At 43.6% G+C, this 27,801-nt stretch overlaps 1 protein-coding gene across 3 annotated transcripts in view; it reads right to left on the bottom strand.

The window, feature by feature from the left end:
• Nucleotides 1-27,801, bottom strand: part of STARD8 (StAR related lipid transfer domain containing 8) — a 102,839-nt gene that overhangs the window by 39,346 nt on the left and 35,692 nt on the right. The window contains exons 1-2 of one of the 3 annotated variants that reach the window (XM_070759632.1): nucleotides 6,102-6,174; nucleotides 2,371-2,441 (exon numbers count right to left, since the gene is read on the bottom strand). The exons of 1 other annotated variant lie outside the window; for it this stretch is intronic. The gene's annotated coding sequence lies outside the window, so the exon portion shown is untranslated. Of the gene's footprint in view, nucleotides 1-2,370; nucleotides 2,442-6,101; nucleotides 6,175-27,801 lie in introns of those variants that run through there. One more of the 3 variants, XM_070759631.1, reaches the window with a different exon arrangement.

Consider the following 27,801-nt stretch of genomic DNA (forward strand, 5'->3'; position numbering starts at 1 on the left):
GGGGGCTTCCCAGCAGCAGCTGCCCCGAATCCTCCGAGGCTCGTTGGAGGCGCCGCGCACGCTTTTGCCTTCTTTGAGATGAGGCTCGAGGCAGGGTGAGGGCAGTTAATTTTGCTCCTTGGCGCTCGTATCCCGAATTTGGGCTTGTAAGTAGAACAAAAATATCTCTCCCCTCCTAGCTCGCATCTCGAAATGCTCGTATATAGAGCAGCTCGTATGTCGAGGTTCTACTGTACTATTTTGTACTTTATCTTAGGATGGATATATGTATACACACCCAGTGCCAGGACCGCTTCCCATTTTGAGGGCTGGGATATCGCGAGATTTCACGAGATCCTGGCCATGCTTGTCATCGGCACGGCCGATGACGTCGGCGGGGCGGGGCCAGCCAGCCCTTTCTAAGGGCTGTGCTGGCTCGGGGGCTTCCTTTTCGCCCCGATGAATGAGCAGGCGAACACCTGCCCGCCCTCCCTATCTTTCAGTGTGCTACTGGGGTTGCCCTTAGGGGGCGGAATAGGAATTTTTGGCGGTCTCGGCATTTACCTGAGACCGGTTTTTTGCCTATTCCACACTGCGGTGAGGGACGGATGGTTAGGGGGTGTTTCCGTTATTCGATTAATTGGCTTATCTTTGGTCATTGGGTTGGCAGGTTAGGGGCAGAAATTGGGAGGTGTTAGCAACTGTGTGTTCTTCGTTGGACATCCTTGGGGATGATTGGCAGACTCTCTCCAAGGGCTCATGGTGACTTTTAAGCCGGCCTGAGCAATTGGGGAGAAGTTGCCTCTGGGTCTCGCCCATTTCAATTCCCTTTCAGGGATTGGACGGCGAGACCTCCCACATGTGTCGCATGGCTGGGATCCAGGTGAGGGCGTGGTCCCCTTCACCTGGATCAGCATGGAGCTATGCCCCAAGTTGCCCAGGAAGTTTTTATTACGTCATTTCCGCCCCAAATGTTCTTAGTTGACCTCTGCGGGTCCAATTTTAGTTTTGAATTAAATAAATTTATTCAATTAATAAAAATGACCCAGTTTAAATCCAGCTCTGTGTCCGCATTGTTACTCCGCTTCCGCTGCAAATCATGGCCTAGCTGAGCTGGACAGTACGGCATTTTCCCTATCCATGTCCAGTCAGCTAAACTGTTTATTCATGCGCCAGCCTGGAGCCCCCTCTCAACTCTCTGAGAGACAGGATATGCCGGCATTCCTTAAACATCCTGTAAAATCTCAGGCCAAAGGATTGCCTGAAGGGAAAAATATCAGGAATGCAAAACAGCTGATAGCAAGACCCGTGGAAGTTTTGCAGAGCAGGTTAAGCTCTGTGGAGTTTAGCAAGAGTGCGCGCAGAGCCAGGGGAGGAAGCAGACAGAGAACGGACAACGCCTTAGAATCGTCGCAACGCACTTCGTGGAATACATAATTTAGCAACGAAAGCAGTGGTGAGGCGGATAAAAAAATCACTGAAGCAGAACTAGCAATTAGAAGCTGTTATTAAATGCATTGGTAGTTCCAAAAGTTTAAAGAATTGTTGCGAGACCTGCATGGAACTTAAGACTTTCCATTTCACATCCATACGGTATTTCCTTTCTCATTCCAGCCTTGAACTCCTACAGTTAATAGATACAGATTTTGGAAGTAAAAAGAGATGGGTTTTTATCAGGACTGGGCAGAAGAGGAGAAATGCTATGCTGGCTGAGGAATTGTGGGAGTTAAAGTCTCCAAGTTCTTAAAGTTGCCAAGTTCAGAGACCCCAGATCTAAGGGGCAAATAAAGGACATCTCGCTACTTCAAGGACATTACTGTTTAATGCTAAGAATAGAATAGGATAGGCTAGGATAGAATAGAATAGAATAGAGTTCTTTATTGGCCAAGTATGAATGGACACACAAGGAATTTGTCTTTGGTGTAGATGCTCTCAGTGTACATAAAAGAAAAGATACGTTTGTCAAGAATCATGAGGTACAACGCTTAATGATTGTCATAGGGGTCAAATAAGCAATGAGAAAACAATATTAATAAAAATCTTAAGGATACAAGCAACAAGTTACAGTCATACGTGGGAGGAAATGGGTGATAGGAATGATGGGGGGGAAAACTAGTAGTGATAGTAATGCAGACTTAGCAAATAGTTTGACAGTGTTGAGGGATTTATTTGTTTAGCAGAGTGATGGCATTTTGGAAAAAACTGTTCTTGTGTCTAGTTGTCTTGGTGTACGGTGCTCTCTAGCGATGCTTTGAGGGTAGGGGTTGAAACAGTTTATGTCCAGGATGCGAGGGGTCAGTCAATATTTTCACAGCCCTCTGTGTGCTGTGACCAATACGCCCACTGTGTGAAGAGCACTGACCCACTTGGGACCCCAGAAGGGTTTCCTACCTTCACGGAGTTGTACATAGTGAGGGAATCCAGTGGCTGCACCCACGCAGAATCTTCCTTTGCCTCGGAGTCTGAAAGAAAGCCAAGGAAGGGTGAGGGGGGAGATGCAGCAAAAGCCCCAAACTATTTACAATTCTTTGCATTTTGCCTAGGGCCACAGGTGGCACGCAGAGCCATATCTGCTGGCAAGTGAGCCGTTGCCCTAGCTCAGCTCCAACGTGCATGTGTGTACAAGCCAGCTGAACTTTGGCTCGCACAGAGGCTCTGGGAGGGTGTTTTTGGCTTTCAGAGAGTCTCTGGGGGATGGGGGAGGATGCTTTTTACCCTCCCCGGCTCCAGGGAAGCCTTTGGAGCCTGGGGAGGGCAAAACATGAGCCTACTAGGCCCACCGGAAGTTGAGAAACAGGCCATTTCCGGCCTCCAGAGAGCCTCCAGGGGGATAGAGGAAGCTGTTTTCGCCCTCCCCAAGCATTGAATTATGGGTGTGGGCACTCGCACATGCATGATAGTGTGCCCGCATGCTCTTTCGGCACCCAAGGGAAAAAAGGTTCGCCATCACTGGCCACAAGGGAAGGAGGACAGCAGGGCAAAATTAAACGGTGTTAATTGCAGGTGAATATATATTCAGGTGAATATCCTCATGATTACAGGTAGTTCTCAATTTATGAGTATTTGAAGTTGCCACAGACGGCCCCCAACCCCAAAGCTACTTATGACACAGTTTCAATGTGATGGCCACTGAGAGCCCCTGCAATAGTTCATCCGTATGTCTGACTGCGGGGACCCCACCACCACCAGCCCTCTCCCTCATTCTTCCCCCCACTGGATGTCCCCAAGTCTGATTTGGAGCTGCTTCAAAAGGCCACAAACAAGAACCCCCATCCTTCTCTACGATAGCACTTTCTATCCTGGATTGCTACTGACTACTGCAACGCGCTTTACATGGGGCTACCCTTAAAGAACGTTCGGAGACTACAATTAGTCCAGAACACAGCCATGTGAGTATTTGTGGGTATACCCAGGTACACCCACATAACTTCAACACTACATGAGCTGCACTGGCTAGCAATCGGTCTCCGGATGCAATTTAAGGTGTTAGTTATCACCTATAAAGCCCAACATGGCTTAGGACCAGATTACTTATGGGACTGTCTTCTGCCTCACACTTCCCAGCAGCTGATCAGAGCTCACAGGGCTGGTCTTCTCTGGGTCCCATCGGCGAAACTGTGTCAACTGGCGGGACCATTGGGGAGGGCTTTCTCTGTGGTGGCTCCGGCTGTCTGGAACCTGCTTCCCCCGGAGATCTGTACCACCCCCATCCTCCTGACCTTCCGGAAAGCCTTAAAAACATGGCTCTGTCAGCAGGCCAGGAGCTGTCAAGTTGTCTGTCTGTCTGTCTGTCAATCATTTGATTTATATAATTATATATTTAATTATTTATATAATTAAATTGTATATTTTGGATGTTCAGTAATAGTAAATAGAAAGGGAAATTGTATCTCTTTGACTCTTAACTCTAACCCAAACCTTTGACATGAGTGACATCAAGTTGGCCACCTTTAAGCCAGTCACATAGAAACATAGAAGATTGATGGCAGAAAAAGACCTCATGGTCCATCTAGTCTGCCCTTATACTATTTCCTGTATTTTATCTTAGGGTGGATCTATGTTTATCCCAGGCATGTTTAAATTCAGTTACTGTGGATTTACCAACCACGTCTGCTGGAAGTTTGTTCCAAGCATCTACTACTCTTTCAGTCAAATAATATTTTCTCATGTTACTTCTAATCTTTCCCGCCAACTAACCTCAGATTGTGCCCCCTTGTTCATGTGTTCACTTTCCTATTAAAAACACTTCCCTCCTGAACCTTATTTAACCCTTTAACATATTTAAATGTTTCGATCATGTCCCCCCTTTCCCTTCTGTCCTCCAGACTATAAAGGTTAAGTTCATTAAGACCTTCCACCATTTTTGTAGCTTGTCTTTGGACCTGTTCAATTTGATCAATATCTTTTTGTAGGTGAGGTCTCCAGAACTGAACACAGTATTCCAAATGGGGTCTCACATGACCTTTAAGCCAACCCCCAGTCACATGATTGTCAAGCCACTCCCACCTGGTCGCATGGCCAACAAGCCATACCCACAAAATAAACCATGCCCACAGTGTGGTAGTAAAAATCTTTGCAGCAATCCAGATTCTGGGAGTTGAATTCCCCAAGTCTTAAAGTTGTCAAGTTTGGGGACCCCTGCCCCTAAGACAATATGACTCTTCAGAATGCAACTCAACCCAAAACAAACTAATTCACCCACTGGCCAAAGTTCAGCAGAGGAGAAACTTGAGCAAGTGGGAGCAAAACAAGACCTTCAACTCTGCCTTGTTAGTTTAAAGCAATTCTGGAAGACCAAAAGTGTTTTGCCAATCTCTGTCCTGTTGTGAATCTCAGGCCAACTGGATCCATTGCAAAATCCAGTCTCCATGGATGATTCAAAAGGAATAGCATCTCCCGGCAATGGCACATGACAGTTGCCTGGCAGCCCAGAGCCGTTTCTGAAGGACCTATTTCACAACTTTTTTTTCCTGCCCACAATTTGCTTGGTTATTTCTAATGTAATACTAAGTCCCTGACAGATTTTTTTCAGAAGGAATTCCTGAGCATACCCTCTGGATCTGGGATGTAGAGTTAACCTGTATGATGGGGTCTGACTTCAGCACCGGATGCTCCTGGCTGGAAAACAGAGCGGACTCTCCCCATCCCTGTGTGGTCTTCCTCGATGGATGAACATCAAGTAAGTAAGTAAGTAAGTAAGTAAGTAAGTAAGTAAGTAAGTAAGTAAGTACCCACACATGTTTGCTCAACATGTGGCAGAGCATTTTGTGCCCATATAGGCCTCACCAGGCACCTGCGGATACATCATGCACAGCCCACAACCCATTAGATGTCAAGGTCCTCCTTGAACACGGTGGACAAACATCAAGCAAGTAAGTAAGCAAGTAAGCAAGCAATTAAGTAAGTAAGTAAATAAGTAAGTAAGTAAGTAAGTGCCCACACCTGTCTGTCCAACATGTGGCAGAACATTTTGTGCCCATATAGGCCTTACCAGCCACCTGCGGACACATCATGCACAGCCCACAACCCATTAGATGTCAAAGTCCTCCTTGAACACGGTGGACAAACATCAAGTAAGTAAGCAAGCAAGTAAGCAAGCAATTAAGTAAGTAAGTAAGTAAGTAAGTAAGTAAGTAAGTAAGTAAGTAAGTAAGTAAGTAAGTAAGTATGTGCCCACACCTGTCTGTCCAACATGTGGCAGAACATTTTGTGCCCATATAGGCCTTACCAGCCACCTGCGGACACATCATGCACAGCCCACAACCCATTAGATGTCAAAGTCCTCCTTGAACACGGTGGACAAACATCAAGTAAGTAAGCAAGCAAGCAATTAAGTAAGTAAGTAAGTAAGTAAGTAAGTAAGTAAGTAAGTAAGTAAGTAAATAAGTAAGTAAGTAAGTAAGTAAGTGCCCACACCTGTCTGTCCAACATGTGGCAGAACATTTTGTGCCCATATAGGCCTTACCAGCCACCTGCGGACACATCATGCACAGCCCACAACCCATTAGATGTCAAAGTCCTCCTTGAACATGGTGGACAAACATCAAGCAAGTAAGCAAGCAAGTAAGCATGTAGGTAAAGTAGGGTATATCCTCCCCTGTAGAGGATATGCTCAGGCTCACCCCTCCAAAGGCAGGAAGCGGCTGCTGATAGAAGCGCCACGAGATGGATCAGAAGCCAGCAGGTCGCGGCTCCACCATCCAGGCCCCCTCAGAAGCAGAAGCTAGACGGAAAGCCACCCGTCCCTCCAGGAGAAGAACCGGCTTGCTGCTCCACAAGGGGAAGCAGGCAAATCGAAGCATCTCTCGGCAGGCTCCGGCCAAGCCAGCTCTCTGCAGAGCAGCCGAGGGGCTGGGCGGGTGAGCTGGGCAGGCCTGGGATCCTGCTGAACTCTCCTTCACATCGGCCCTGGGAATGTGAACTCCAGCGGGGCATTTCCTTCCTTGCTTGCTTCCTCTCTTCCAAAGGGCCCTGGGTGGGAGCAAGGAGTCCGGAAACGAGGAGGGAGCCGGCTATATCGTAACAGCATTTGTTTTTGTAACTGCACAAGATGAAAACAAAGAAATTTGGGGCAGGGCAAATGGGGAGGGTGTGTGTGGAAAGACGCCTTTTTGGACACCCAGCATCAAAGGCTGTCCAAGCCACGTCCTCAGGCCAAGGGATCGGAGCCCGGCCTAAATTGCACAGTCCATTGTGCAGGACTAACACTACCCTTTTTGTGCACTGTAAAAACAGATCTGTACTTAACAAACAAATATAAACACATCCCTGAACAAATACAGGAAGTTCTTGACTTATGACTGTTCACTTAACAACCGTTTGGTCACGACAGCCTCGGAAAGGGTATTCAGAAAGAAGATTCGGGATATTATAAAACATAGAATTTGTTGCATAAGTGGCTTGACAGAAGGAAATAAAATAACATATTAAACATTCTGATATTAGTATTAGATTGTAAGAACAAATGAATATAATACTGGATTATATCAATACTTAGAAATATACTGCTCAAAAAAATAAAGGGAAACTCAAATAATACATCCTAGATCTGAATGAATGAAATTTTCTCATTGAATACTTTGTTCTATACAAAGTTGAATGTGGACAACAGCAGGTGAAATGGATTGTCAATCAGTGGTTGCTTCCTAAGTGGACGGTTTGATTTCACAGAAGTTTGATTTACTTGGAGTTTTATTGTGTTGTTTAAGTGTTCCCTTTATTTTTTACATTGTATATATACAATAAGTAATGGTGTTATAATTAAGATCCTTAATAGATTATAATGACAGAAATAGATAAATATAGTAAATAAGCGTAAAATAATAGTTGATATATGTACTGCAACATAACCTTAAGGGTATAAATGTATGTATATACAGTATGTTTCATTTTTGTTTTCGGTTTGTATTATATATAATGTCTTATTTGTTTGTTTTTTCTTTTATGTATTTTTTAAAGTTTATAAATGAATAAAAAATATTTTTTTAAAAAGATGTCCAAGCCATGTCCTCAGGCCAAGGGATCGGAGACCGGCCTAAATTGCACAGTCCATTGTGCAGGACTAACGCTACCCTTTTTTCACTGTAAATCAGATCTGTACTTAACGAACAGATATACACACCTCTCTGAACAAATACAGGAAGTTCTTGACGTATGACTGCTCACTTAACAACCATTCGGTCACGACAGCCTCAGAAAGGGTATTTTACAACATGTAAAGCACAAGATGACGCCACACCCATTTGCACCATTCAGATAATCCTGAGGACACAGATAAATCTCCAAGTGGCCTTGATTACTCTTTTAAAAGAATGCAAATGACCAATTGTCTGCAAGGAGAATAAATCCTTCCATTCACCATCATCCAGTCAGAGCTGAAGACGCTTCTTGGATGAGAAGCCAAATGTCTTCAAATGAAAAGAAAGTCCAGTAGCATCTTTGGGACCATCATGACATGGATGACTGAGAAACTATGTAGACATTGCCCTTAAAGAAAGAAAGACGTGGTGGACAGCCAATCACAATCCTAGATTTTCCTTACACTACCGTATTTTTGGTGTATAAGATGCACCGGACTATAAGACGCACCTTAGTTTTGGGGGAGGAAAATAGGGAAAATAATCTACCTACTGGGTATTGGCTACCGATCTGTTTCCGGACACAATTCAAAGTGTTGGTTATGACCTATAAAGCCCTGCATGGCATAGGACTAGACTATCTCCGAGACCGCCTTCTGCCCAACGAATCCCAGCGTCCGGTGAGGTTGCACAGAGTTGGTCTCCTTAGGGTCCCGTCGACCAAACAATGCCGGCTGGCGGGACCTAGGGGAAAAGCCTTCTCTGTTGGGGCCCCGGCCCTTTGGAATCAGCTGTCCCCGGAGATTCACACTGCCCCCATCCTCCTTGCCTTCCAAAAGAGTTTAAAAACTCATCTTTGCTGCCAGGCCTGGGGTCATTAGATCTTCCCCCCGACCAATGAAAGCTTTTTAGTATGATTGTCAAATGAATGATAATGAATGTAAATGATAGTCTTTTTTAAATCAGAATTTTAAGGATTGTTTTAACGTATTATTAATTGGATTGTTTATTACTGTTTTCTGTATATGCTGTGAGCCGCCCCGAGTCCTCGGAGAGGGGTGGCATACAAATCCAATTAAAATCTTTTTAAAAAATGTCTGGCTATCATCCTTAGTCTGTTTAGCTTCAGCACATTATTTTATCCCTTGGTTAGGGCTGAAAAAGCCTTTTTCAGAGAGTAACAATGAAAAAAAGCCTGTAAAGATTTAGGACTGGAAAAAAAAACTGCTTCAGAGGAAGTAGGAAGTTGGGAAGATGTTTAGCATTTAGTTAGGGCTGTGGGGGAAAGCTTCAAAAAAGCTTTCCGAATTTCAGCCTCTTTTAGGAAGGAAAAAGATAATTACTTTCCTTAACTTGGCCTTCTAGTTGTCAGGACCCAACTAGACCAACATCTCATTCAGAAGCTCACTTACAATGTGTACCAGAAAGCAAAGGCCGTCCGTTCCTATGTATGTGGAAGCACTCTTGAAAGACCAGCACATCCACATCTGGTCCACTCAGCATTTCCTTCAAATTGAACAAAACACTTGGTGATTGCATGAAAACAGCTGGATCATTTTCTTGGCAAGAATACCAAGTCATTGGGTTGCTTTTTTTGTTTTAACGTCCCAGGCTAGCCACTTGTCCAGGTCAGGTGATAATCAAGAATGACTGAATCAAGAATCCACTCAAGACTTGGGAAACTTGTTCGGCTACACCTGAACCTGTTTCAGGGGAACTTTAACTCAATGTTCTTATTTTGTTTGTTCTTTTTATGTTTTAATTAATATATTTGCATATCAGGCCACTTTGCATCATGTGAATGGGTTCCCTGAGCCAGGAAATACAGGGAATCCCAGAACAGGTGTTTCAATTCAGTATTTCTGGCATGTACAGCCAGAAGGACACCAGGTCTATAGCTGAGGGGGCTACAGCCCACCACCTACCTCAGAGCCCTGCTAGCTAGTCAGCATCCAGCTGGAAGCCTCTTAGCCTGCAGGTATTTTGGCTAACCCCTGTCCAGTGATGGGCCTCTACGGGTACGGTCAGGTACGCAGAACCGGTAGAAAATTTTTTCTTTTTTTTCTTTTTTTCCCTTCTTGGGTTCTGGGTATGTTTTTCCCATTGCAGTAAATGAGGTTGAATGTGCATAAGAAGAGCTGTGTGTATTTGTGTATGTGTGTATGTGTACACACACATACAGTTTATATAGTAGATAATGTATACAGTATTTTTGTGTGCCTGTGTGTAATATGTATGTACATCTATGGCATATATACGTAGAATTAAATAGTATATTTTGGATGTTCAGTAACAGTAAATAGAGAGGGAAATTGTATCTCTTTGAGGCGAGGAGAGGCCAGGCACCCTAACCCAAGCCCTTGATGTGAGTGACATCAAGTTGGCCACCTTTAAGCCAGTCACATGACCTTTAAACTGCTCCCTGGTCAGATGATCATCAAGCCACTCCCACCTGGTCACATGGTCGGCAAGCCACACCCACAAAATAAGCCCAAAAAAATTTGCCAAAATCTCTTGCACGGGTGCGTCCTCTTGTAAAAAAATTTTTTCTTCGCATGCACAGAAGCAAAATCTCACCAAGATGTGCACCCCCACCCACCAGTCACCCAGAGCTGCGAGCACATTGCACCAGTAGCAGCAATAAGTAGGAACCCCTGCCTGCCCCCCACCCATCAAAGCCAAACCGAGTGGTCTCTGTGCTTCAGTGAAGCAAATCAGATCACTTTCAGTGTTTGAACTGCTTAGAAGAAAACGTATGTATTCCTTTTCAAAGTGGCCCAGGAAAGTTAATGGACTTAAACAGTTTATTTTATTTATTTTATTTTATTTATTTATTTTTGTCAAGTACATATTGGTGGTATACAAAGATATAATATTTATATACATGATACTAGTAAAAGAGAAACATTAGGACAGGGGACAGAAGGCACTCTGGTGCACTTATGCACGCCCCTTGCTGACCTCTTAGGAATTGGGAGATGTCAACAGTGGAGAGTCTAAGGGTAAAGTTTTGGGGGTTAGGTGATGAAACTACAGAGTCAGGTAGTGAGTTCCATGCATCAACTACTCGGTTACTAAAGTCGTACTTCATGCAGTCAAGTTTAGAGCGGTTTACTTTAAGTTTGTATCTGTTGTGTGCTCGTGTGTTGTAGTTGAAGTTGAAGTAGTCGTTGACAGGAAGGATGTTGTAGCAGATGATTTTATGGGCTATGCTTAGGCAGTGTTTAAACCACCGTCGTTCTAAGCTTTCTAAATTTAGGGTTGTAAGTCTAGTTGCGTAGAGTATTCTGTTGTGAGTGGTGGGATTCAATTTTTTTTTTAATTTTTAAATATTTTATTATACAAATAGTACATTTATTTATTTATTTATTTATTTATTTATTTATTTATTTATTTATTTATTTATTTATTTATTTATTACTTAGATTTGTATGCCGCCCCTCTCCGAAGACTCGGGGCGGCTCACAACACGTGGAAACAAATCATAAATAATCTAACAAATTTAAAATTAATGTACATCATATTATACAAAACATGGAATAGTGATCGGGACATACAAAAACAGACAAATATTGTATTTACAAAAGGCAAAGACTTAAAAAGCTTTGGGAAGGGAGGGGAAAAGTGGGCAGGGAAAGGGGAAAGACTAAGGGGAAAAAAGATAGAAAGGACAGGAAACGTTGTAAGGATAGAAAGAATAAAAAGTTTCGGCGAGTGTACGAGGGAGCTGTATTGAAAACGAAAACTGGTTCCTGTTTTATTTGCTCGTTACCATGGTTCGGTTTGTTTATCTAAATTGAAAAATGCAAGAGTTGAATTAATCAAATTGTAGAGAATTTAACGAGTAATAATAAAATTATTATCAAAATATATATAAAGTCTCTTGTTATTATATTAAGTATAAGATACCAGATTTTATACCAGATTTGTAGCGGTTTGTGTTTATATCTGACATGTCAATCGTGGGATTCAATTTTTTTACTGCTGGTTCTGTGGGTGTGGCTTGTTGGGCATGACTTGCTGGGTATGGCAGGAGAAGGATACTGCAAAGTCTACATTCCCACCCCACTACATTCCCCACTTTGAAGTTCGGAAACTTCAGATCATGCAGAATAGCGCCGCAATGCCCATGTCTCGTCAACACTCCGCGGCCTGCACTGGCTGCTGATCAATTTCTGGTCACAATTCAAAGTGTTGGTTATGACCTATAAAGCCCTTCATGGCATCAGACCAGAATACCTTCGGGACCGCCTTCTGCCACACGAATCCCAGCGACTGATTAGGTCCCACAGAGTTGGCCTTCTCCGGGTCCCGTTGACTAAGCAATGCCGTCTGGCGGACTCAGGGGAAGAGCCTTCTCTGTGATGGCCCCGGCCCTCTGGAATCAACTCCCCCCGGAGATCAGGACTGCCCCCACCCTCCTTGCTTTTTGTAAGCTCCTGAAAACCCACCTATGTCACTAGGCATGGGGAAATTGATATACCCCTCAGCTATTATGGTTTATGTATGGTTTGTTTGGGTTGTATTATTGCTTTTTATTATAAGGGTTTTTTAAAACTGCTTTTTAAACATTGGATTTGTACACTATATTCTTCAGAGAGGGGCGGCATACAAATCTAAATAATAATAATAATAATAATAATAATAATTATTATTATTATTATTATTATTATTATTATTATTATTATTATTTAGATTTGTATGCCCCCTGCCCCCATCTATTCTCTGCCTCCCGAATCCCAGCTGATCGGAAATAATAATAATAATGATAATAATAATAATTATTATTAGTATTAGTATTAGTATTTCTGATCAGCTGGGATTGGGGAGGCAGAGAATAGATGGGGGCAGGGTCAATCAGAGGTGGTATTTACCGGTTCTCCGAACTACTCAAAATTTCCGCTACCGGTTTTCTAGATCTCGTCAGAATCTGCTGAAAACCACTTCTGAACTTAATTTAGGTAGCAAACCTTAACTTTCCCTGCAGCAAATGCACGGTAGATATGAACACGCATTTCATAGCTCAGTGATGGTGAAAGTATGGCATGGGTGCCACAGGTGGCATGCGGAGCCATATCTGCTGGCATGTGAGCTGTTTCCCTAACTCAGCTCCAATGTTCATGTGTGTGCCGGCCAGCTCATTTTTGGCTCGCAGAGGCTCTAGGAGGGTGTTTTTGGCTTCCAGAGAGCTTCCAGGTCAATGGGGAGGCGGTTTCTATCCTCCCCCAGCTCCAGGATAGCCTTTGGAGCCTGCGGAGGGCCAAACACGAGCCTACTGGACTCATTAGAAGTTGGGAAGCAGGCTGTTTCAGGCCTCCAGATAGCTTCTGGGGGGCAGGGGAAGCTCTTTTTGCCCTCCCCAGGCATTGAATTATGGGTGCGGGCACTCACACATGCGCAATAGCGCGCAATCTTGCCCTTTTGGCACCTGAGGGATAAAAAGGTTCAACATCACTGTCATAGCTTGTAGAATGTGGCCTTTAGGTTTGGCCTCAAATTAGTCAATTATATACTTATAAGCGCTCTGTTTCTTCATTCCAAGTTCACTATCTTTACCCTCAACCCTGTTTTGTACTTCAGATGCCCTCAAAGAAACAAAGAACAGGATCAATCTAGCCAGCCTCACTCTGTCTCCCCCTTTATGAGGGCATCAAAGCCCCCCAGGCTTCTGAATTTTAACTGAAAGATTTCAAATTCCTCCTTTAAAACAGTCGCACAATCAAGTTATACGTTGATTAAAAAAACCCCAAAGCCTATATCTGACATCATGGAAAGCTCTGAAAGAGGAGAGTGGGCAGATGTGGGCAGACTTTTCTAAGGACCAGCTGTTGCTTTCACATGGCCTAAAATAAAACAGCTTTTTGCAAACTTTAAATGTGAGCTATTTTACAGCTTGGTAATACAAACGATCTCCTGTTTGGTGCAAAGAATGCACGCATAGGAGGAAAGGCTGACGTATCACCCCGACTTAGACATCGAGAAATCCTCTTACAGAGGCTGACTTGCAGGCAGGCACCATTTCAATGTGGCTGAAGAAAAAAATGCTATCTGGTTGAACTGGGGAAGAGCTGTTTCAGGGATTGCAGCTCCCTGGAGGACTAATTTGCCATCAGTTGGGTACCAGGCAAATGTCTATTATTTCTTCATACGTTCTACTTTCTACTTGCTCTAGGTCAGTGATGGCGAACCTTTTTTTCCTTGGGTGCCGAAAGAGCACATGCACAAGTGCCCATAGCCATAATTCAATGCCTGGGGAAAGAGAAAACAGCTTCTCCCCCCCCCCCACCCAGAGGCCCCAAATGGCCTGGGCCTGATCAGCTCTTCACAGGAATTATCATTTGTGGTTTAACAGAGACAACAAAACCGATCTGGAGTTCCGTCTGTAAACCAACATTTTGCATCTTTGGAAAACAACCCAGTTTTTGGACACTTGTGTTTATAAAGACTGTAGCTCTTGAACAATAGAGTGAATACCTTTGCTGCAGCCCAGTTTGGAGGCATTCTTTACAAATCCTGGGAGGTTTGAGACATTTGTATATTGGTTTGGCAGATAACCCCGACCTTCTGGTCATAAACCGACATTCTTCGGCCATCACTGCGGCTCTCAACCAATTTGTAAAGCAATATATTTTGTGTTTCAGAAACCTCCAGTCTGTGTGTGTGTTTTGTCTTTCCTTCTTGCTCAACCGGCCTGTCAGGCAGAACATAGGTGATAAACCAACACCTTGAATTGTGTCTGGAGACCAATTGGAAGCCAGTGCAGCTCGCGAAGCGTTGGTGTGATGTGGGTTACCTAGGTACACCCACAACAGCTCCTGTGGCTGTGTTCTGGACTAATTGTAGTCTCTGCAGTAGTCTAAATCTGCACTTCTATACTACTAGTTTTTCTCATCATTCCTATCATCCTTTTCCTCCCACTTAGGACTGTATGACTGTAACTTGTTGCTTGTATCCTAAGATTTTTATTAATATTAATTGTTTCTTCATTGCTTATTTGAGCCCTACGATCATCATTAAGCATTGTACCTCAAGATACTTGACAAATGTATCTTTTTCTTTTATGTACGCTGAGAGCATCTGCACCAAAGACAAATTCCTTGTGTGTCCAATCACACTTGGCCAATAAAATTCTATGGGCAGATGGAACAGTCCTTGCGAGGTAATGCCTACAGCCATTCAGTCTTGTCGGGTTTTCGGTTTTAAAACAGAACACGCTTTAGCAAGAACGCAAAGAGTCTTTCCAAAGAGGATGGCCAAAGTGACATCCTGAAAGCAGGCTACCAGGACTTAGGAGCATCCATCTGTCTCTTCTTCACAAAATGGACCATCAGCTGTAGAAGAGAAGGGCGACTAGAGGAACCCAACGCACCTGCTCCAGATGTCAGATTGCTCCTGCACATTACCAAGAACCCAGTGGGTGAAGGTGCCACAGGAGCCAAGCTCCTTATTCATCTGAGGTTTGCATGTGCCATTCTGCTCTCAACAAGACCGCCCACCCCAGCAGGCAAGCCCCTCAGTGCAGGAAGGAAAAGGGCTGGGTCACTGCAGGATCAGCCAGGATGGATTTTCCAAGAGAAGTCTAGCTTTTCCTGCGATGGGCCCTTTTCAGTTCTAGGATTTTCTTCGGGTTTTACTTGGCTGCTTTGCTGTTGCCTTTTAGGAAAATGCTGAAGCCTTTAAAGAAGAGATCTGCGGAGGACCTCCATCGGCTGGCCCTCCTTCCATCTGAACAAAGCTGCCTTCAAGATTTTAAAAACCATGCATGTGATATTTTTGGCAATTATTTCCTGTTTAGAAGCAACTTTTAAAAACATGCTTTAAAACAGTTCCAAGGTAAGTCCAGGAGAGAGAGAGCGAGCGCTATTTTTTTGCCACTTCCTGTTTTAATGCCACGGAAGGCCGAGGGGGGCAGAGGGCATCTTCCACCCCAAGAACACACCAGGAGCTGCCAATAAATATCTTGAGCTGGGCATTCCTGTGATGCCTGACACGCCTGGTACATGTCTTCAAATGTGAGTGAGCTGAGTGTGGAACAAGAAAAGTTGTAACAGAGAAAGAAAAGCTGCCGCAGAGAGGAGGGGGACAGGCTGTTTCCCAAAGCGCTAGAGAGCCAGACAAGGAGCAACGGATGGAAGCTGTCCAAGGAGAGATTCAACCTGGAAATAAGGAGGAACTTTCTGACCGTGAGAACGATCAACCAATGGAACAGCTTGCCTGCAGAGGTTGTGAGAGCTCCAACACTTGAGACTTTCAAGGGGAGATTGGACTGCCATTTGTCCAAAATGGTATAGGGTCTCCTCCTTGAGCAGGGGGTTGGACTAGACCAGGGCTGGGCTGCTGCCTGGATGGGGGGGGGAATGCAGTGGGGTAGCGGAAATGGAGCTCCACCCCAGAGCACCAAATTTGGACTGAAAGAAGTTGAAAGAAATGCAGGGCATTCTGCATAAGCTACGGCCACAGTGTGGTAGCAAAGATTTTGGTAGCCCTTCACTGGACTAGATCCTCTATGGATGCACAGCTTTCAAGGAGCGGTGACTGGAGAACCGTTTTGGGGTAGTGGCTAGTTGGCCAGTGCTACCGGTTCGGTGAGCGGGGGCAAATTTCCACCACAAGTTTGGGCAAACTGATCGGAACCGGCAGCAACCCACCACTGACTGAATTTCATTTTGTTAGAGAAGGCCTAGTGTTCAAGTCAGTCAAGATCCTTCTGTCTCTTGTGTTTTTCTTCTGGAATGTTGGCAGCTCCTCTCAATTTGCAAATTTGATGAGTTCCCCTTCTACCCCCTCATCTAAATTGTTTATAAAGATATAGGAGAGCGCTGGACACAAGGCAGAAAGTTGTGGTATCCCTCTGCATACTTCCCTCGATGTACATGTAGCTCCATTGAGGATTACAGCTTAAATGTGGTTCTTCAACCAATTGCAAATCCATCTGGTGGTGGTACTGTCTATCCTTCATTGTTCTATCTTATCAAGAAGAATGTTGTGGTCTACTTTATCAAATGCCTTACCAAAGTCCATGTATACTAAAGGTAAAAGATAAAGGTTTCCCTTTGCAATGATATTCAACTCTAGGGAGTGATGTTGATCTCCATTTCTTGGCTGAGAGAACCAACACCTCCATAGAACTCCACATTTAACACACAATTTCATGCTCTGCCAAACCAGTAAACACGCAGGGCTTCAAGACACAAGAAGCTACGAGAATAGTTGGGGTTTCCAGAATTCATTCAGTCCAGTTTAGTGCAGTCTGGCACATTATGCCACCCAGCCATTCAATGCAAAATAAGTAGACACTGTCTTGCAACCTGCGCACATTCTAGGAGAAATTCTCTAACTCTTTGCTTCTGCTTGGTATGCCAAGTCTAAAGCCCACTTGGCAAAGGAAGAGCTCACTATTTGGTTGCCAGATGACTGAAAGTGAATCATGAGGCCTGAATGTTTTGGGGAAAATTCTGCCCTGTGCAAAATAGCAGCCACATGAATCTTCAAAACACAAGCATGCGTCTAAAACTGTCACTCCACTCCACCTGTCCAAGGTTTTTTTTGTGGCTTTACCTGCCATCCTGCTGTACCCGTCTCCTGAATTTGCAAGGCAACTATCCCTTGGCAAATCAGATTGTTTTTACTCGAATTACTACTGAGTGAAATGTCTCTTTTGTCTAGCGGAAACTCTTTCCATCATCCGATTTATTAATTCTGAGTTCTTTTTTAAAAATTAATTGACTTGAGTTAATGCATGCTAAACTGAGTCAGTCCACTATGAATTCTATGATTTTCCATTTCAATTACATTTGCAGATTTATCCAATTAGATTAATTAGTGAAAGCATATATCACTATGCTTTGGGGCCAACTGTACGTTGCAGTCCCGGGGCTAGCATATTTAGATAAAACAAATTCAGAAAACCTGAGTTGGAAAAGAAAAATGTGACCATCCCCAGATCTGATAAGGAATATACTGGCTTCCCATCTGGAAGGGTAGCAAGTCCATTTGGGTTCATTTTGATCCATTCAGGCCAGAGAAACCTGGGGTCCCTCCTGCCCCCCTCTCCTCCATTGAAGCCAAATCTAGGAAACGGATGTGGAAATGGGGCACTTGCAAAATATGATGACCAGGACAGTCAAGACAAGACTATGAGTGGAATCCATGAGAAACATGTCATTGAGTCTTATCTGTAACATCAGGAGTCTCACCTATTTGGAACCCACATTGCATATCAGACATTAATACAATCAAAAGAGTCCAGAGATATTTCACAAGAAGAATCCTTAACTCCTCCTCTCGCAACAAAATACCTTATTCCACCAGACTTGAAATTTACAACTACATCGCCTTTGATCTGATTTAACTGTAGTTCATAAAATCATCTAACAAAATGTGCTATAAAACGTCTCCAAATACACCTAATTTGCAACTGTGTCCATGTCTCTAACTTTTCCTAATGATTCTGCCGAGCATATCTCTTTCTACATAGTTTTCAGGTATATATTTTTGTGAACTTTTTTGATGGAGAGGAACAGCTTTTTCAAAATCAAAGTGCAGGATTCAAAGGATACTGTATTTTTCAGAATATAAGATGCACCTTTTTCCTCCCTAAAAGAGGCTGAAAATTTGGGTGCGTCTTATACTCTGAGTGTGGTTTTTCCCCCCAGCCCTAACTAGTTGCTAATGATTTTCCCAGCTCTTACCTTGCAGGGTCTTTCATTGTTTCTCTCTGAGAAGAATGTTTTCCAAGCCCTAAGTCTTTGCATTCTCTACTTGCTCTGGATGTTTCTTTGCAGCCCTAACCAGGTGCTAACAATGTTCCCAGCAATTACCGCTTGCAAACTCTTTCATTCTTACTCTCTGCACAGAATGTTTTCCAAGCCCTAAGTCTTTGCAGGGGTTTTTTTCATTGCTCTAACTTGCTCCGAATAAGTTTCTTTCCAGCCCTAACCAGGAGCTAATGATGTTCCCAGCTGTTACCGGCTTGCAAGCTCTTTCATTGTTACTCTCTGCGAAGAATGTTTTCCAAGCCCTAAGACTTTCCAGACTTTTTTCATTGCTCTAACTTGCTCCAAATAAGTTTCTTTCCAGCCCTAACCAGGTACTAACAATATTTGCAGCTCTTACCAGCTTTCAAGCTCTTCCATTGTTACTCTCTCTGAATAAAGTTTTTTTAAGCCCTAACTAGGGGATAAAATAATATGCTTACTAAGGACACTAGCCAGATGAATACCTGGTAAGCAGATTCTTTTCCTTATTTTCCTCCCCAAAAACTAAGGTGCATTTTATACTCCAAAAAATATGGTAATTGAGTTCTACACTGTGCATTAGGTCAATTAAAAAAAGAATCGGTTACATTTGCATTCAAGTTTCTTCCTGTTAATTAATGAACTTCATTTTCATGTTTGTGTTTTAAGCCCTCAAGTAATATAGAACAGTGTTTCCCAACCTTGGCCACTTGAAGATATCTGGACTTCAACTTACAGAATTCCCCAGCCAGCAAATGCTGGCTGGGGAATTCAGGGAGTTGAAGTCCAGATATCTTCAAGTGGCCAAGGTTGGGAAACACTGATATAGAACATAGAACCTTAAGGCTGGCAAGGACCTCAAATATCTTTTAGTTCAGTGATTGTGAACCTTTTTTGGTTCGGGTGCCAAAAGGTGTGTGTGTGTGTGTGTGTGTGTGTGTGTGTCTGCTAGCAAACATACATGTGCCCACACCCCTTTCCTCCCTCCCACATGTACATACACTTCTTGCATGTGCACAGGCCTTTCTGAAGCCTGGCAGGTGAAAAAAAGTGTCTAAAAGGACAAACAGGAAGTTTGGAAAAACACACTTCCGGTTTGCCCATTTTGCTACTTTTTGCACTCCGGGGCTTCAGGAATAATAATAAATAATAATAATAATAATAATAATAATAATAATAATAATTTATTAGATTTGTATGCCGCCCCTCTCCGCAGACTCGGGGCGGCTCACAACAGTAATAAAACAATGTATAATGTGACAAATCTAATGTTTAAAAGAAAACATATTAAAAACCCAACATTTAAAAACCATGCAACACAAACATACCATACATAAAACTATATAAGCCTGGGGGAGATGTCTCAATTCCCCCATGCCTGGCGATATAGGTGGGTCTTAAGCAATTTACGAAAGACAAGGAGGGTGGGGGCAGTTCTAATCTCCGGGGGGAGTTGATTCCAGAGGGCCGGGGCCACCACAGAGAAGGCTCAACTCTGTGGGACCTAATCAGTCGCTGGGATTCATGCAGCCGAAGGCCGTTCTGGAGGTATTCTGGTCCGATGCCATTTAGGGCTTTATAGGTCATTATCAACACTTTGAATTGTGACCGGAAACTGATTGGCAGCCAGTGCAAGCCACAATGGCTTTTTCGGCCGCATTCTGCATGATCTGAAGTTTCCAAACACTTTTCAAAGGTAGCCCCATGTAGAGAACGTTGCAGTAGTTGAACCTCGAGGTGATGAGGGCATGAGCGACTGTGAGTAATGACTCCCTGTCCAAATAGGGCCGCAACTGGTGCACCAGCCGAACCTGGGCAAACGCCCTCCTCACCACAGCCAAAAGATGATGTTCCAATGTCAGCTGTGAATCGAGGAAAATGCCCAAGTTGCGGACCCTCTCTGAGGGGGGCAATGATTTCCCTCCCCCCAGGGTAATGGACAGACAGATGGAATTGTCCCTGGGAGGCAAAACCCACAGCCACTCCATCTTATTAGGGTTGAGTCTGAGTCTGTTGACACCCATCCAGATAATAGCCTCCAGGCACTGGCCCATCACTTCCACCGCTTCGCTAACTGGACATGGGGTGGAGATGTATAACTGGGTATCATCAACATACTGATGATACCTCACCCCATGCCCTTGGATGATCTCACCCAGCGGTTTCATATAGATATTGAATAGCAGGGGGGAGAGGACCAACCCCTTAGGCACCCCACAAGGTAGAGACCTAGAGGTCAACCTCTGTCCCCCCACTAACACCAATTGCAACCGACCGGAGAGGTAGGAGGAGAACCACTGGAGAACAGTGGCTCCCACTCCCAACCCCTCCAGCCGGCGCAGAAGGATACCATGGTCGATGGTATCGAATGCCGCTGAGAGGTCAAGAAACACCAGGACAGAGGACAAGCCCCTGTCCCAGGCCCGCCAGAGATCATCCATCAGTGCGACCAAAGCAGTTTCCGTGCTGTAGCTGGGCCTGAATCCAGCCTAGATAATCGGCTTCCCCAAACCCTCCAGAGTTCAAAAGACAGCAGAGCGGCAAACCGGAAGTTCAGAAAATGCACTTCTGGTTTGTCCATTGGGGGATTTTTTTGCCTTTGGGGCTTCAAGGAAGCTTCTCTGAAGCATCTGGAGGACAAAACGGACTTTATCGAGGACTAAAAATCAGCTGGCCAGCACACACATGCACGCTGAAGCTGATACAGTGCAAAGTCTCGCATATGGCTCCATGTGCCACCTGTGGCATGCATGCCGTAGCCTCATCATCATGGTTCTAGTTTCAAGTTTCAAGTTTAATTGGATTTGTATGCCGCCCCTCTCCGAGGACTTCTAGTCCAATCTTCTGATCAAGGCAGAAGACCTTATACCATCCCGTATAATAATAACAACAGAGTTGGAAGGGACCTTGGAGGTCTTCTAGTCCAACCCCCTGCCTAGGCAGGAAACCCTACACTGCCTTCTGACACATGGTTATCCAACATCTGCTAAAAACTTCCAGTGTTGGGGCATTCACAACTTCTGGAGGCAAGCTGTTCCACTGATCAACTGTTCTGATTGTTAGGAAATTATTGTTGTGGTTTCATTGAAGACTCTGAACTTCTGCCTATTTTAACTGCTCTTGGCTTCTCCAGAAACAAAAGGGCAACTCAGAAACAAAATAAAAGCTTTGGCTTTGACCTTATGCCCTAGAGTGAGAAACCACCTAAGACCATTTGTGATAATCAACTAGGACATTTTTATTCCACAAAATACTCATTATGCTGACTAGACTTAAAAAAAGCCACATACCAGAGGCCCTTCAGGAATCCACTTGGAATCAACTGCCCAGTCCTTGCAGGACTGAGAGGTCAACATAAGTTTAAAACTAACCAGACAGTGATTTGTTCACAATAAAGAGGGAAGATTTTTTTTCTCTCTCTCCCTCTCCTTCCATCTTTTCCTTGCTCAGAATGATCTATCAGATTATTATTTAGCCTATGACATACAATGTCATACATGTGCTAGACACAATGCAGTCCTGACAGCCAGAATTGCTAGTTAATTCCGTTCAGCACTTGCGTGGAAGAAGGAGATTGTGATCCCGCTGTATAGAGCACTGGTGAGACCCCATTTGGAATAATACTGTGCTCAGTTCTGGAGACCTCACCTACAAAAAGATATGGATAAAATTGAACGGGTCCAAAGATGGGCTACAAGAATGGTGGAAGGTCTTAAGCATAAATCTTATCAGGAAAGACTTCATGAACTCCATCTGTATAGTCTGGAGGACAGAAGGGAAAGGGGGAACATGATTGAAATATTTAAATATGTTAAAGGGTTAAAATAAGGTTCAGGAGGGAAGTGTTTTTAATAGGGAAGTGAACACAAGAACAAGGGGGCACAATCTGAGGTCAGTTGGGGGAAAGATAAGAAGCAACGGGAGATAATATTATTTGACTGAAAGAAGAGTAGATGCTTGGAACAAACTTCCAGCCGACGTGGTTGGTCAATCCACAGGAACTGAATTTAAGCATGCCTGGGATAAACATAGATCCATCCTAAGATAAAGTACAGGAAATAGTATAAGGGCAGACTAGATGGACGAGGAGGTCTTTTTCTGCCTTCAATCTTCTATGTTTCTATGTCTATCTTTTATGCACCGCAGTGGGCAAACTAGCTTACACCAGCTGACCAGCGATGCTCAGCTGGCTGCCTCTTCCGGGGTCCCCTGCTGATCTCGTGTTGCCCTGGGTCCAGCCTGGTCCAGTGCCAGCTTTTGTACTCCGTATATAGCGCAGCAAGGCATTTCCCACTGAAGTGAAACCCATTTATCTACATGCAGTATTGCATGCTTTCAAACTGCGGGTGGAGCCAGGAGCCATGGGGCAAGTGGGAGGAGCTCACCCCCGTCTCACAGAGACGGACTCAAACCGCTGGAGTGCAGACCATTTCTGGCTGGCAGTTCCAGAATCATTAAGCTTCTGCCGCACGAATCCCAGCGGCCAGTTAGGTCCCACAGAGTGGGTCTTCTCCGGGTCCCGTCAACGAAACAATGCCACTTGGCGGGACCCAGGAAAAGAGCCTTCTCTGTGGCGGCCCTGGCCCTCTGGAACCAACTCCCCCCAGAGATTAGAACTGCCCCTACCCTCCTTGCCTTTCGTAAGCTACTCAAAACCCACCTCTGCCGCCAGGCATGCGGGAATTAAGACTTCTTCTCCCCCTAGGCCGTTACAACTGTATACATGGTATGTTTGTACGTATGCTGGTTTTATATATTAAGGGGTTTTAAGTTAGTTTTTAGTATTGGATTTTTACTGTATATTGTTCATGACTGTTGTTAGCCGCCCCGAGTTTTCGGAGAGGGGCGGCATATAAATCCAATAAATGAAATGAATGAAATGAAATGAAGCTGCTGCGCCTCTACTTAGCTTATCTTTATTCTGTTCATGCACTTCCACCATCTCATTTTGATGCAGGAAGTGGGTGCGTGAACTTGCGTGCATATTGGAATTTCCTTGGAAAACGAGACTGTTTGAAATGGTATTTTAAGAAACAATGGAGATAATCGGGAAGATGATCCTAGTCTTAAGGGAAGCGAAGGATGGGATTTGTGTACAATTTTGGAAGAGCTCAGTCGAGGGAAGACATTACAGTAGTCCCTCACCTATCACTGGTGTTACGTTCCAGACCTGGCCGCGATAGGTGAAATCCGCGATAGGGAATTTATCAACTGATAGTACTTATTTAAGTATTTATATTGTAATTGTTTGGTAAGTTTTCATTGTTTTAAGTGTTTAGAAACCCTTCCCACACAGTATTTATTTTAGATACAGTATTTAAATACAGTATTTACAATTTTAGATATATATATATTTTTTTAAAACCTGCCAATCGAGTTTGGCAGGCTGTTTAAATCTGCCAATCGACTTCCTCAGAAACCCGCAATGAAGTGAAGCCGCAGTAGGTGAAGCGCGGTATAGCGAGGGACTACTGTACTGGCTCTTTTGAATTCCGCTTCATTAACTGAAATAAAATCACTCATTCATTTTTGAGAAGCACATAGGAAACGTCAACTTCCCCACTCTTCCTGCACTTCATATATTTTCAGGGATGGGCAGCCCCAGTAGATTGGGTGTGAACAAGACCAAATTCCTCAACCATAGAGAGGAGATTGACAGCCACAACAACTGAGGCTTTGGATCAGGAGTCTCCAAACTTGGCAACTTTAAGGCTTGTGGCTTTCAACTCCCAGAATTTCCCATCCCGTGGGGAATTCTGGGAGTTATAGTCCACAAGTCTTAAAAATGCCAAGTTTGGAGACTCCTGCTTTTCATCAAAAGCCTCTGCTCATTGTTGGGCTTATCATGTCTTTAAGAAGTCTTTAAAAATCAGTTTTAAAAATTTTAAATCAGGTCTTTAAAAAGCGTTTGGATCAGGAGTCTCCAACTTGGCAATTTTAAGGCTTGTTGATATCAACTCCCAGAATTCCCCAACCACTCACGCATGCACAGAAGCAAAAAATCACAGAAATCTCATATGTGCGCATGTCCCCTCGTGAGATTTTGCTTTCTGTGCATGTGCAGAAGCCAAAGCACACTGGGCAGTGGTGGGCTGATTGCCGGAATGCCTAATTGGGCTTGCCTCCATGGCTCTGGGGGTACCGTGAGTTCGAGTGGAATTATACCTCTGCGCCCGTGCAGGCAGCAAAATCGCACATGGAGTTGCTGGTGCGCCCATGTTCCGGCAAGGTTTTTTGCTTCCGCACATGAGATTTCTGATCTGTGGTAGCAGCTCAATGTACATTATCTGTGCTTCTTGTGGCCCAGGTAAATTTATAAATGTTTTAATACTTGCTTTAAAAACTCTGATGTTTACATGGGAAGGTATGGTAAAATAGAGGAGGAAAAGAGAAGAGTGTACTGCTGATTATTTTGATTTGGCTGGTGTTCATACATTTGATAATAGTTAATGGCATGTAATCTGCATAGTGGGGGAGGGGAGGAACTGGTGACCTGAGATATGGAAATAGGATGGTGAAATGCACAGACAGGTCTGGAGTTGGTAAGGAATTTTGTACATACCAATCCAATTCTGCCAGTGTTTGCAGAACCACTATTTATGGTTGTGCAACTCTTTTTTACTGTATTTTTACTGAACATAGATGGAAAAAAGAGGTTTCCTGTTGCATTTCCCAGACCTGAACAGAACAGAAGAGAATAATAGAGTTGGAAGAGACCTTGGAAGGCTTCTAGTCCAACCCTCTGTCCAAGCAGCAACCCCTACTACGCTAGTGATGGAGCATTCCTGGATACACCCATGTTTCTCCAACATTCCGTGGACTGCACTGGTTGCCGATTGGTTTCCGGACACAATTCAATGTGTTGGTGATGACCTATAAAGCCCTACATGGCATCGGACCAGATTACTTAAGGGACCGCCTTCTGCCGCATGAATCCCAGTGACCGGTTAGGTCCTACAGAGTTGGCCTTCTCCGGATCCCGTTGGCCAGACAATGTCGTCTGGCGGGGCCCAGGGGAAGAGCCTTCTCTGTGGCGGCCCCGGCCCTCTGGAATCAGCACCCTCCAGAGATTTGCACTGCCCCCACCCTCCTTGCCTTTTGCAAGAGTCTTAAGACTCATTTATGTCACCAGGCATGGGGCAATTAGATCAAGCCCCCCACCCCCGGCTTACGAAATGTGATGTGTGGTTATGAATGAATTAGTCTTTATATTAGATTTTAATATATATGGGATTTTAGTAGTAATTTTTAATTAATTAGATTTGTTGCATTGTTTTTGTATCTTGTGAGCTGCCCCGAGTATTCAGAGAAAGGTGGCATACAAATCTAATTAATAATAATAATAATAATAATCATCATCATCATCATCATTATCATCCACAATTTCTGTTCTGTTCTACGCATTAATGGTTCCCACTGTCAGGAAATTTCTCCTTAATTCTAGGTTGCTTCTCTCCTTGATTAGTTTCCATCCATTGCTTCTTCTCTTCTTTTCAGGTACTTTGGAAAATAACTTAATCCCCTCTTCGTTGTGGCAGCCCTTCAAATATTGGAAAACTGCTGTCATGTCATTGCTAGTCCTTCTTTTCATTAAACTTGACATTACCCAATTCCAGCAACCATTCTTTAAAGCCGGGGTCCCCAAACTTGGCAACTTTAAGACTTTGGACTTCAACTCCCAAAATAGCTGCCTGGAGAATTCTGGGAGTTGAAGTCCACAGGTCTTTAAAGTTGCCAAGTTTAAAGACTTCTGCTTTAAAGGCACTTTCGCAGCCAGAAAGATAAACTTGACAATTATTCCTGTTCATTTTTTTCCCTGAAAAGGAAGATGGGGCAGAGACTTGGGGCTCTTACAACGTTTCCAGTCATTTTGCATCTAAAGGTGCTAATTTTCTATATGAGGCAAGATCTCCTCCATTAAATGATTGAAAGCAGTTTGCTAAAGTTGACTTTAATAGATTGTAGTGACAGATGATAGTAACTACTGCCTGACCAGAGACAACTTTTCAGGCCCTGGCAAAAAATACTCAAAAGCTCTTTTATAAGACCATTGCACATGAGACATTAATACAATCGAGAGTCCAGAAATATTTCACAAGAAGAGTCCTTCACTCCTCCACTCGCAACAGAATACCTTATTCCTCTAGACTTGAAATACTGGGATTAGACAATTTACAACTACGTTGCCTTCAATCTGATCTAACTGTAGTTCATAAAATCATATACGAAAATGTTGTTCCTGTTAATGGCTACTCCACCTTCAACCGCAGCAATACACGAGCACGTAATTGATTCAAACTAAATGTAAACTGCTCTGAACTCGACTACAGAAAATACGACTTCAGCAATAGAGTGATGAATGCCTGGAACATTTTTATTTATTTTATTTATTTATTAGATTTGCATGCCGCCCCTCTCCGTAGACTCGGGACGGCTCACAGCATACAATAAAACAATTCATAACAAATCTAATAAATTTAAAAAACATTTTAAAAAACCATTATTAAAGCAGACATACACACAAACATACCATACACAAATTTTATACGCCTGGGGGGGGGGGATGCCTTATAATTTATGTTATATTTATACAAACTACTACCCAATACATGTTTGACAAATATATATATACACTGCTCAAAAAAATAAAGGGAACACTCAAATAAAACATCCTAGATATGAATGAATGAAATATTCTCTTTGAATACTTTTTTCTGTACAAAGTTGAATGTGCTGACAGCAAAATGAAATTGATTGTCAATCAGCATTGCTTCCTAAGTGGACAATTTGATTTCACAGAAGTTTGATTTACTTGGAGTTACATTCTGTGGTTTAAGTGTTTCCTTTATTTTTTTTAGCAGTATATATAAATAAAAATAAATAAATCTGTATGTACATTATCTCAGCAGGGGGGAAAAATGTAAATCGTGCTAGGAAATAAGTTTTGATCGTTTAGACGTCTGCATGATTAAGAATTTTGATGTGTTTCCACTCCTAAATAGTCCTTCCAAGCTGGTGAAAGGCCACCTCATTTGAAGCTAGCTCTGGTTTCTTGACCCTCAGCCAATCTTCCTGGCTCAGAAGAGAGAACTGTCCCAGGGGTACATTAGAACATGGACATTCCACATGGGGCTGCTCAGGACTATCTGGGCAGGGGGTTGGACTACATCAGGCGTCTCCACCCTTGGCAACTTTAAGACTTGTGGACTTCAACACCCAGAATTCATCAGCCAGTCTTAAAGTTGCCAAAGTGGGAGACCCCTGGACTAGATGGAAGGTCCCTTCCAAATCTGTTAATCTGTATTTTTGCTTGGGCCAGAATTCTAGAAGAGGATCATTGGCAAGCCTAGATTTATATCCCTGATGTAACCTTGAATGCTACAGTTCTACAGAGGAATCATTGAGTCTGTCATCTGCACCTCCATAACTGTCTGCTTCGGTTCTGCAACCTAACAAGACCGACACAGACTTCAGAGGAGAATCAGAACTGCAGAAGAAACAATTGCTGC

The sequence above is a fragment of the Erythrolamprus reginae genome, chromosome 8, assembly GCF_031021105.1.
Source record: "Erythrolamprus reginae isolate rEryReg1 chromosome 8, rEryReg1.hap1, whole genome shotgun sequence".
Lineage (NCBI taxonomy): Eukaryota > Metazoa > Chordata > Lepidosauria > Squamata > Dipsadidae > Erythrolamprus > Erythrolamprus reginae.